This window comes from Zosterops lateralis, assembly GCF_965231275.1.
Source record: "Zosterops lateralis genome assembly, chromosome: 10".
NCBI classification, from domain to species: domain Eukaryota; kingdom Metazoa; phylum Chordata; class Aves; order Passeriformes; family Zosteropidae; genus Zosterops; species Zosterops lateralis.
The window spans coordinates 6,459,059-6,470,381 of record NC_139770.1 but is presented as its reverse complement, the minus strand read 5'-3'; the positions used below and the strand labels follow the sequence as shown (position 1 = coordinate 6,470,381).

General features: G+C 46.0%; 1 protein-coding gene across 4 annotated transcripts in view; it reads left to right on the top strand.

Moving 5' to 3' along the window:
• The first annotated feature begins 7,904 nt into the window (after positions 1-7,904).
• Positions 7,905-11,323, top strand: part of TBL1XR1 (TBL1X/Y related 1) — a 109,893-nt gene continuing 106,474 nt past the window's right edge. For 2 of the 4 annotated variants that reach the window (XM_083868815.1, XM_083868813.1), the window contains exon 1: positions 7,905-8,683. The gene's annotated coding sequence lies outside the window, so the exon portion shown is untranslated. Of the gene's footprint in view, positions 8,684-9,527; positions 9,741-11,323 lie in introns of those variants that run through there. The other 2 variants (XM_083868816.1, XM_083868817.1) reach the window with 2 other exon arrangements.

Here is an 11,323-nt window from a genome sequence, read left to right as displayed (position 1 = left end):
GCCAATTAAGTTAGCAAATGTTACATATTGAACCTAAATATAGAGGAATGGAGGGAATTTATCCATATATGGACCATGAGGAAGCAGATGAAATCTGAGGTGGAGAGGGCACTTGTAGAGGAGACTGTAAGGAAAGAGACAACCCCAACTATGCCAAGACCTGGGGTGCATGGAGGTGACTTTTTAAATTTCTTTTTTATTTTTGGGTACATTTTAGTGGTCTTAATTTTCATACAGGCCGCTGTGGGGCCACAGCAGGGCTCTACCCTTTCTGCATGTTAATCACTTTTTATTGACAGTGCAGAATTACCAGTGGGTGCATGATCTTTGCTCCCAGTAGGAACTCTCCTATGTGGGTGCACTGTACATCATGTAAGCAAATAGGGAGGGTGATGAGTTGGGCGGGAGATGCTTTCATTTGGGCTTTAAACTCATTTCTGGCAGGTACAGCCCTTGAAGAACCACTGATGTGTATGTGGCCAACAAGTCTGAGTAATTGCTAGCCCATCCCCTGCTTCACTTTGCCTCTAGAAAGACTCTCCCTCCTCTTCTATGTATATTTATTGAGTCATGTCCTGAACCATGTGGAATCAGTGTGGAATTTGCCTGAGGTTCCTCTCTGCTGGCCCAGGAATTTGCCTGAGGTTCCTCTGCTGTTCCTCTCAGCAGTGTAAGCAAAATTAAAGGAGGTGCTGGGGTTGGGATGAAACCACTCTTGCTTATCAAAGAGAAAGAAAGAGACAAGTCAGGGAGCTCTGCTCTCTGCCCTCAGTGCTGCAGGAGGGTTGGGGAGTGGCTGAAATCCCTGTGGTGGGCTTCCCGCATACCTGGGATTCTTCACGTTTTACAATCTCGGATAAATGTCACTTTTCTTTAGGATTATTTGATATATTCTTACAGTAATCTATTACCAGCAGATCACTACTATGCTCATCACCACTCTCTAGGTCCAAAAGTTGTTTTTTTCTGTGTGTTTGCTTGAATCCCTTGAAAATTTCTATTTCCAACAAGCCTACTGTTATATCACTTTTGCTATTTTTAAGTTCCGTGGCACAAAAAGGCTGACTCACAGAAAGCCATGTTGTAGGAAATATTGGCTCAGCTGAGGAAATAATTCTCAGCTCATTCTTCCACTGTGAGATTTGGGGAGGTTTTTCTGCCTTTTTTTTTTTTGTGTGTGTGTGTGTGTGTTTTGGTCTCACGTTATGACACACGTCGAGCACTGTGAAATATTGACAGCTATGCACTGCTCTACCCAGTCGGATCTCTCTTTTTGTACATACCCTGAAGTGTTTTATGTACCTGCTAGGAACGTTACACAGGATGCTCGCACAGCTCATAAAATTTGGTCTCGTATTGGAAATGTTTTGTGGGAATGTGCTGCTTAATCTACTGCAGCCACTCACAGTTACTGTCGGGAGGGGGTGAAGATTACAGCCGGCTGGGGGAAGTTTGATACCTTATCAGAAGTCCTCAAGAATAAAACTGAAAGAAGTGGATGTTCAACAAAATGTAGGTAATTAACTAAAAAAAAATAAAATACGGCATGTCCCAGTGAAGTCATCCTTTTGGCTGGACTTGTGCTGCTGTCAGTTCCCTCTGAGTACCTGCAGTCACCCTCTCGCCAAGGGATTGAGTGGAATAAATCCTGGGTGTGCTTTAATTGAGTGTTAAGCACATCAGTGATGTGCAGTGAAAGACAAGGCTGGAGATCCAGGATGGAATCCTTGCCCAGCGGGGTGGGGAAACAAAAACAACCCAACAACTACAAAACCTCTATTGACTTCAAGGGCTTTAATCACTGGAGCAGGTTTTCTAATAACATACTGCAGGGTGTGCTTTGGCACTGCCACCTTTGTCATTCATTTTATGCTTAATATGCTAGAAAACAATGTTCAACATCTGGTTTATGTGGATATAGCATATCTGTCTACAAGAAAGCAGCTGAGGCAAATAATGTAAGAAATAAAACCAGGGACCTTCAAGTATACCTACTGATTTTTTTTTTTTTTTTTTTTTTTTGGTACATTTTTTGGACACCATCATTAGCAAAACCTAATTAGAAGGTGGTTTTCAACAATTGCTGTCCTCAAGACATAAAGTATAGCCCTCACATAAATAATATTATCATCTTAAAAATACTTCATAAACACTAATTTACCCTCCCAATTTTCTTGTGAGATAGATAATTATGTGTTAACAATAATATAATCACCATTAGTAGCCGTGTTAGTCCTCTCTTTTTATAGATAGAAGCTCATGCCCTCATAATAAACAGCTTGCTGAAGGCCACATGAGGAGCCTTTCAGGACTCTGATTAGGGAGAGAATCAGTCCTGGCTCTGTCCTCCCCTCACATAAAACCCAGAACAATGTTGGTATAATGAAAGAAAAGCAGGGTTTAAGTATGGGCAAGAAAGAGAAATCTTCTTCAGGTTGGCTGGATTCTTGGACTGACAGGAAATATTTTAAAAGTATGTGACAGAGATCAAGGTAAATAACAAATATTATACCTTTTGTACTTGTGCCTTTATTTATTCTGCAGTAATTACACCAAATAATGTGGATTACATTATGAATCACTATGACGCTTACAAGACTGAATTTTTTGCAACCACATCCTGAGCCTGTGAGATAAATCTGTTTGATGTCCTACAAGGACCAGATACATCTTGCTTGAAACTTCAGAGGTGTGCCAGAGCAGCTGGGACACACCCTTTTTCGTAACAGTGCTAAAATAAAACAAGTTTGGATTTGCTCAGCCACTGTAGGACTTAACATCTGAGTTACAAGCCCGCTGTGAAGGGAGCTTTGCCATAATCTCAGTTAACAGGGGCCTCTTGAGTGTTTCTGTCTGAGAATTAACGTTTTCTTTCCATCTTAAAAAAATGTATATATTTACATATGCAAAAAAAATTCCACCAAAACAAAACAAAAAACCCAATACTTAGCAAATTATTAAAGCCAAAACACAAATTTGTTCCCATGCCTGTAACAACCCCACTTCACACTGAAGCTACAGTGCTGCACCTGCAATAACTAAACCCGCTGAGGTCAGCCTGTGTTGCTTCCCAGAGTGAGGTCTGTATCAGCATCTTTCCCTGCTCTTCACTCATTTTTCCCCTCTGCTTGTGTGAAATCTCCACCAATCCTCCCGGGGTTGGATTGTGGATAGCAAGGGATGATATTCAGCTTTTATTTTGTCCTCCCTCTTGTGCCAGGAGCCACAGTGGGAGCTCAGGTGGGCAGGGACATTCTCTGCCCCAAACAACAGCCCTCCGTGGGACTGGGACTACAGCAACAAATCCAGTTTTCTCTCAAAGAAAAAAAAAAAAAAAAAAAAAAAAAAGGACCATGTAGCCCAGCAGAAGCCAAGGTGCAGGAATCCAGTGGAGGGGGCTTGAAGGACTCAAGCAGTGGGCATCTCTTCCTTTAAAAATCCATTCCTCTGGCACTGATCTGGAAGCTCTCCTTGGCGTGACACGTTCACACACACATCTGTGCTTCTCTTACAGCCTTCAGGGAATGATGAGCCTCTGGGTGGGAGGTAGGCAGCAATAAAACAGTGAGGCCAGACTGGTAGACATCCCCATCCTGCAGCAGTCTTGACTTTGGTCATCGGTACTATTTTTTGGGGTCCTGTGGTAGATTCTGAAAATAGCAATGTGAAATTGCCCTTGTGCAGAAGGGCTAGGGGCAGCAGTTGTGTCCAGCAGAAATTCTGTGCACCAGGGAGGTGCTGAACAGTTCACATGTCTGAACACCAAGTTAGAGCTGACCATGATCTGAGCAGCACAACTTGTGTCTTGAAACTCCTGAAAGAACCACATCATGGCTTTGGATCGCACAGTTCATCAACTGCCTGTGAATGAGGGGCTGTTCACCTGGTCACGCTGTTCCTCAGCTCTTGCTGTTTATTCTGGGAAGCAGAAGCTTCCCAAATCGATCTGGAAAGTGTATCAAGGAGATGATTGTTTTTGGATTGACTCCTCCCTGGCTTATGGAGATCTACAAGGTTATCCGTGTGTGTATGCTTTAAAGCAACTGATCAAACTAGTGGTACTGGATGCAGTGTTGGACACTTTTTACCATATATAATCAATAAATGATGAATCACCAATACATTTAATGTGGGGCAGAAGATGCTCCCTACTCAGAAAGAACCCCTTTCCCAGCATGTCCTCTCCTGCAAAGAGTCATTGTCGGCAGCCTCAAAAGGAATAAAACCAGTGAACCTCCATTTCCTTTCTCAGTCTGGACAATACAAAGTCAAATAATTTAGAAGAACTTTTTTTTATTTTGTTTGGGTTTTTTTAACGTTGATGTCTCCCTCAAATTAAGGGGGAAAAAAGGGGGTTTAAGAGTATGAAGGCCTCTGGGCCTAACTGTTCAGCGCCTCCGATCCTGAGCTCGCCATCACCGGGAATTCTTGGTGGAATTGTTATAGTGTGGGTGTACCTGCTCATTAGGATTAAAGTGCCCTTGTGGCTCACGCTAATCCACTTTGGGATGCAAACTGACAAAAGCATCTTTGTGGGGGATCCCTCCGTGTGGGGAGCCCGGTCCCTGCCCTGCCCCGCCAGGCCCGGAGCTCCCCCGTGGGAGCCTGATGCTTCTTCTCTTTAAATCAACAGGGTTTTTAAGTTCCCGCTGGTTTAAATATCAGGTTTAACTGGGGCTCGCCCGCATATCAAAGGCACTATGGTAATTTTTACGAGGGAAAGCGTGGAGGGAAAGTGTTCTCCTGGCGCTGCCCAGGCTCCTCCCTGCCCTCCCCTTTGCCCAACGCGGTGCTGAGTCACCGGCCTCCCTCACCCGCACCTTCCTCTGCTGCTGCTGCCTTTGGGCAGGCCGGGGGAGCCCCCGCGGAAACAACAGCTAAAAGTGAACAAACAGAAACCTTCCTGGTTGGCTGGTGTTTATTTACTGACTGCCATGCGTGGCCAGCTCCATTCTGGGCACCTGGATTGTGTGTGGAATGTGCTTTTCTGGAGCTGGGCATCCTCTTCCTGCTGTGCCTTCAAGTCTCGCTCCGATCTGCACAGGATTTATGGGTGGATATTATATAGATTTAACACAATAGCATGGGGGTTTTATTATTTGCTGGAAAATGTTAATAAACCCCAAGTATTACAGATGCATTTTAATCCCTGAAGTGATTTTTTGAGTAGAACGCATGAATTATTAATTGTTGTTATTGTTGTTATTGCAGCGCATACCTACCTCACAGGGCATTGCGAGGATTAATTAATTCTTGTAAAGATGTAAAAGGCCGTATAGGTGTCAAGGGTTATGACTAAAGTGCTTTGAAAATGGAAACCACTCTGCAAGTGCCAAGTATTATTATTTATGGAGTCCAGGCAGTGTGCTTGGTGCTGTGCAAACACTGGGCCAGTTATTGCAAATATTTGCTTGTATGTGCTTGGTAGGCCGAGCACTCCCTGTTACGAGTCATTTCAACTATTTTAAGGATGCATCTTAAAAGTATGGGTGTGAGAAGACTTTCCAGTCATTGGGATGACAGAGTCACTGGCCGTGAGCAGCTGTATCAATGAAGAACTTCAGAAGCGTTTATTCAAACACAGGGATGAACCAAGACCTCAGAGCTGCTCCAGTTATACATCTGAAAGTTAGGGTTTTGTCCAATCTCTCTTGCTACTTTGAAAGGGAAATGTAACAAGAGTTATTGTTTAGAAGTGGCTCTCCCAGAAGGCAAAGTCAACTCCCTGAGCTCAGCTCACTCACCAAACAATCTGCTGTAAACCACAACCTGCTCAACTGCCCCGTGTTACCCAACATCCGTTCTTGGAAACCTCTGAAAGTGAGAACCTCCTTCCCATACGCTCTGAAAGTGTCCCCTGTAGCTCTGAGTCCAGCTGCACATTTGGGCAAGACAACTGCAAAGGCTAAAGCTCGTCACAGAAAGTGAGAGGCCTTTGTGCAGTCCTGCGGGGTGTTCACCTTCGTAAAAAAAGGGAAACCAGAACAAAATGGATGGGGAACAACTATTAAAGCACAGATCTGCCAGGATGCACTTTGTAGATCCTGCAGAGCAGAACTTCTCCTTGGGAAATAGCCCAGTTGAGCACGTCATCGTGTTAAAAAGAGAGCCTGGCATCCCAGAGCTGCGACTGAACATTTGGAGAACACCAGACCACGGAACCCTTCAGCCAGATGACTTCAGCTCAGCACGTTGTCGCTGCTCGGCAGATGGATGGGGAGACAGTGTTTGTAGCTCCTGAGGGCCAAACAAGGCACACTTCAGGGATTCTCCCTCCCCCGTTTCTCACACAAGCTTTCTGAACGTCACACCTCTCCCATTTCATGGACTTCTCACGTATCCTTCTTCAGGCCTCTGTTGTCCCCCAGTCCCCCCAGAAGAGCTCCCTTTCCTCTTGCCTTAGGCTATGTGCATATTCCCATTCCCCTTCCTCCACACACTGTTACTGCTTATCTTCTTTCACCTGGGAAATAAATCACAGTATCAAGAGGTCAAACTCCGTTAGAAGCACGGACAGAACTAAGATTATAATGCAAGAACGTGTTTAGGTGTATCTTGCCACTTTTCCTTCCCCTCTTAAATTTCTTGACTTTCAGCAAATTTTGGAGCTGGACTGCATATAGTCTTCAAAATACATACCTAAAGCAGACAGCTTACATACCATTAGTGAGAAGAGAAAGTTGCCCACTTGGGCCACCAAAGTCACTACACAAATAAATGCTGGACACCAAGTGATTTGCAATTACAAATTTGCTTCCTGGCTTTCTAGAGAGATTTAGGTTTCCTTACATAACTCGGGCCTCTTCAAGCAAATGGTGTGAAGGCCTAGGGTTTTCTCAGAACTAAATAATTTTGCAATGCAATGCAAAAAAAAGAAAAAAAATCTGCTTTCTGCAGGTATTTACATCTTTTTCTTCATAAAGGAAGGAAAAATGCATGGGTTTGACCCTGAAGAAAATGAGTACTATGAGGGGATCCTACACCCAGAAACCCACCCAAGGCTTTGTGGAGCTGATGGGCCCCATCTGCTTGTGCAGTGATGCTCAGGTAGGCAAAAATCTGCCGACAGTATATCCCAGGTGTTAGACTGAAGGTAAAATCCAGAGCTGCTGCTTTAGGACTAGCATAATTCTCTGGCAATGCCAAGTTCTATCCACCAAAAAAAAAAAAAAAAAAAAAAAAAAAAAAGGCACTACATTCATGGCCATCTCTTTATCCACTGCCAGCTGCAGTGAAATCAAGTTCTGAAATCGAGTGTGGTGATGTGGATGCCCTATTTGAGCAGCACCAGAACTGGGCTGGGGTTGCATGGAGAGCCTTGGAATGAGCTGGGATTACATCAGATGTTGCCACCGGATCCACGCAGGGTCTGTGGTCACTGGGACTCTGCACGGGTGCCAATGTCCGGACATGAGAGCGCTGGACCATCGCCCGAGAGTGTGAAATGCTCTTGCAAAACCATTTTGAGATGGAAAGGGCTGCCTGGTGACGAATGTGGTTTTGATTAACAAAGCTCGCTTTCAAAAAACAAACAATGCGGCCATATAGATGACAAACAAGCATTTCAATTGTAGAAATGAGCAGCACCCAGGTAAGACATCGCATTAGTGCTGCGGAGGGTCATTTTCATTAAATGGACCGAGAGGGCAGAGGCGGTGTGGGGGGCTGGATCCCTGTGCCAGGTGCCATCGCCAACTGCGAGGAGAGAGGCAAAACCACCATGTTACATCCTGCATTTACATAAGCTCTGTTGGCAGCGCGGTTTAATGTCTTTCCTAGAAAAGCTCCGCGGCCTGGGCCTGCCGTGCCCGGGCGGCCTCCCCTGGCTGTGCCCGGGCCGCTCCCCTCGCTCAGCGCCGGGCAGGGTCAGGCTGCGGCCCCCTCCCGACCCCGCGCTGGGCTGGTGCGGCCGGCCCGGGCCGCTCCTCCTCGCCTGGCCTCGCCTCCCGGCTCTGCTGCTTCCCTTCCTCCTTCCTTCCCTCCCTTCCCTTCCTCCCTTCCTTCCCTTCCCTTCCCTCCGCCGGCGCCCATTTCGGCGCGGCCGGGCACCCGGAGTGTCTGCGGGCCGCCGGCTGCTCCGCGCCGCTTGGCTCCTTCCCCCAGTAACAGCTCCCACATTCCGCCCCGATCCCTCCTCAATCTCAATCACACACACACATATTACTTTTTTTTTTTTTTTTTTTTTTTTTTTTTCTCCCCTCCTTCCTCGGGACTTAATCTCCAGTCCTCCCCCCCCCACACCCGCCCTCCCCACCCTCCCCTCCCCCGGCCCCTGGCTCGGATATAATTGAATATCACAGCGCTACGCGCTGGGTATTTTTTTTCCTTCCTCCTCCTGTGTGTGTGTGTGTGGTGGTTTTGTTGTTTTTATTTTTTTTTTCTTTTTTTTTTTTCCCCCTGGTGTTTTTTTTTTTTTTTTCCTCCTCCTCGGTGTGGACACCTTAAAAATACATATATTATATATATATATATATATATATATATATTATCGATAACTCTACGCGTGTACACAGACACACACACACACACACAGACTCACACCAGGCAGGGATGTGCGCGTTTATACACGCGGCGGTATAAAACACACGGGAGGAGGAGGAGGAGGAGGAGAGACAATCCAGGGTGAATTCCTCGTGCCTCCATTCCCTGGGAAGGAGGAAAGGGGGGAGCAGCCGCTGGCAAGGTAAGAACGGGGGGCTCGGGGCCCGGGGCGGGCAGGGGCCGGGGATGGGGGTGGGGGCGGCCGCGCTGTTTGTGCCGCTGGAGGCGGGAGGGGGATGGGGCCACAACGCCTCTGTCACCCCCCTGTTTTATTAATATGTGTATATATACCTACACATATATATATATATACACACACACATGTATGTGCATATTTACCCCCTCCCCCACCCCGCGCCGCCGGCTTCCCCTCCCCCACCCGCCTTCATTTTTTTTTTTTTTTTAATTAAAAAAAAAAAAAAAAAAAAAAGGAGAAAAGGTTTAATGCAGCGGGGGATGGGGGGGACACCGGCCTCGGCAGCGAATGGCACACGGGGAGCCATGGCGAGAGGCCTATTTTTAGCCCGATTTGTGTGGAAGAGCGGCTTCCCCTCCCCCCCTTCCCGCATATTTACTTATTGGGGGGGAGGGGAAGGGCCTCCCCTCCCCCATCCCGACCCGGCCCTGCCCCCCCTACCCCTCCCCCACTGCCCAGAGTTCTCCCCCATCCCATCCCGAGCTGGGGAGGGGATACACCCCCAGCCCCCCGGGCCCTTCCCGGGGTTTCTCCCCCCAGGGCCAAGTTATTGATCAGTTTTCCCCGAAGTTCAGGGCGGAACGGGCAGTACCCGGGGGGGGGGGGGGGCAGGGAGCGGGCCCGGTCCGGGGCACAAAATAATCTTTTATGTTCCCATTTCACAGCGTCTCTCCTTCCCCAGGGCATATCCCTGTCCGAACCCCCGGTGTAAATTGTGTGTTGCATCAATTAGAGAGGGGCTAAATGCACATTGCACGGTTGATGCAATGTGTGCTGTTTTCTTGGTGGAGGATTTCAGACCTAAAATGTGTGCGGCTTGTTATTGTGGTACCCTCGAAAGGGTTAAAATTTATCGTGTTGTTCTAGGTGAATTTAATCTTTCATCACCGAATTTCCTTTTAAGGCAGCTTGACAGAATAAAAGTCTCTTCCTCGCTTGTCTTTATCCCCAGAACAGCAAAACTTTGTGCTTTATGGCAGGGGCTGGTTGCTGCAGATGACACGTGAGTCTGGAGGAAAGTTTGGTTTGTAGGTCGCTGTGTAGGAAAGTGAAGTTTGCTGGTGAAGTTTTTACTACTCTCCAGTGTGCTCGACTTCCTCGTTTTCCTGTCTGTGTAAATCAAATTCCTAACTGATTTATGGGGGAGGGGATCACAAAACATATTCCTTCCTTATTGTTAAGGCATGGGAGGCACGATCAGGAGAGCCAGGTCTTTGTTGCATTAAAAAAAAAAAAAAAAAAGAGAGTGGTGTGGGCTTGTCTGACTGGCTTTGCTGTCCTTTCGTGCTAAAATAAATGTCTGAGCACGTTGTGTGCATTAACAAGGTTCTTTGCTGTCGGTTGTCTCTGCCCTTTGGGTGCTGTGAGTTGTGCTCCTGTAGCAGAGAAGGCACCATGTGCAGGATTGGTGTTTGGGGTTTGGTTCTGCCTGGGCTTTGGGGCAGTTTGGTGCCCTCGTGTTGCCCTGAGTAACCCAAAGGTTTGTCCATGTGAGGCTCACGCTGGGTTTGGGGCCTTCCTTTGGGCATGTGTGTTTAAAGGCTTTTTGGAATACATTCCAAAGGAGGAGTGGACCTGCAAGCTCCTCTGTGTGTCCTTAAATTTAAGCGAGTGGGTATGTGTTTGTGGATCAGCTGTGAAGGGTTTTTTTGCCCTTATCCATTGAATAAAAGGGACTGGTGGTGCTTAGGGCGCAGGTGGTGCCCTGTAATTGATCGACAAAAACTTTCTGTGGTTTCCTCTAGAGTTTTTTTTTTTTTTTTTTCCCTTTGTGTTTGTTTAGGGTCTAATGGAATGGTAACATTTTGTATTATTTACCTAAGGTCACCTGAAGTTGGTGCATTGTCGCTTTTTAAGTTTTCTTGGGGGAAGTTGGATTTTTCTCCACGAGAACTGTGTTTTCTGGTACTGTGTCTTGGGAGCGTGGTGGCCTGCCTCCCAAACTGTTGTTGGGAACACCTGGAGAACACTTAGCTCTCATTCCTTGAGGAAAGGAAATGTAATTTAAATGTATGAAAGGAGTTGGGGTTTGGCTTTTGGGCTTTATAATTTATTTTTAAGACTGTGCAAGAGTGTATAGTTTTTGTTTGTTTGAATGTGCACAACCATAATGTGTATGTAGCATAAAGAACACAATAATTACAGAAAATTCTTTTTCTTAAGCTTTTCCCCCGTTCAAACAGGTAGTTAAGAGGTTTTTTTTTTCCCGTGAGTTTCTTTTTTAATATGAATACTTCTTTCAGTTTTACTCTATATATGGTAATTATTGATGTTTGTGTAATGCTTTGAAGTTGTAAGGCAGGGTATAAGCGCTAAATACCCAACAGCAATACTTCATAGTCATTTTCCCATCATGAAAGAGTTTGATGCTAAAAAGTGCTGCAGCCCTGAGCATCAAGAGGCTCTGGATGGATTAGGGGAAATGGCCAAAATTGCTGATAATGTTGTTTTCAGATAATAGTTTTAAGTTAAGAAGAACAGATCTGAATAATGTAAAGCAAACTGAGTTATTTTACCTAACTTCATTTTCATCTGGACTCTAATAGCACAGGAACTTTGCATTTGAGTCAGAATGTGCTTGCTGTT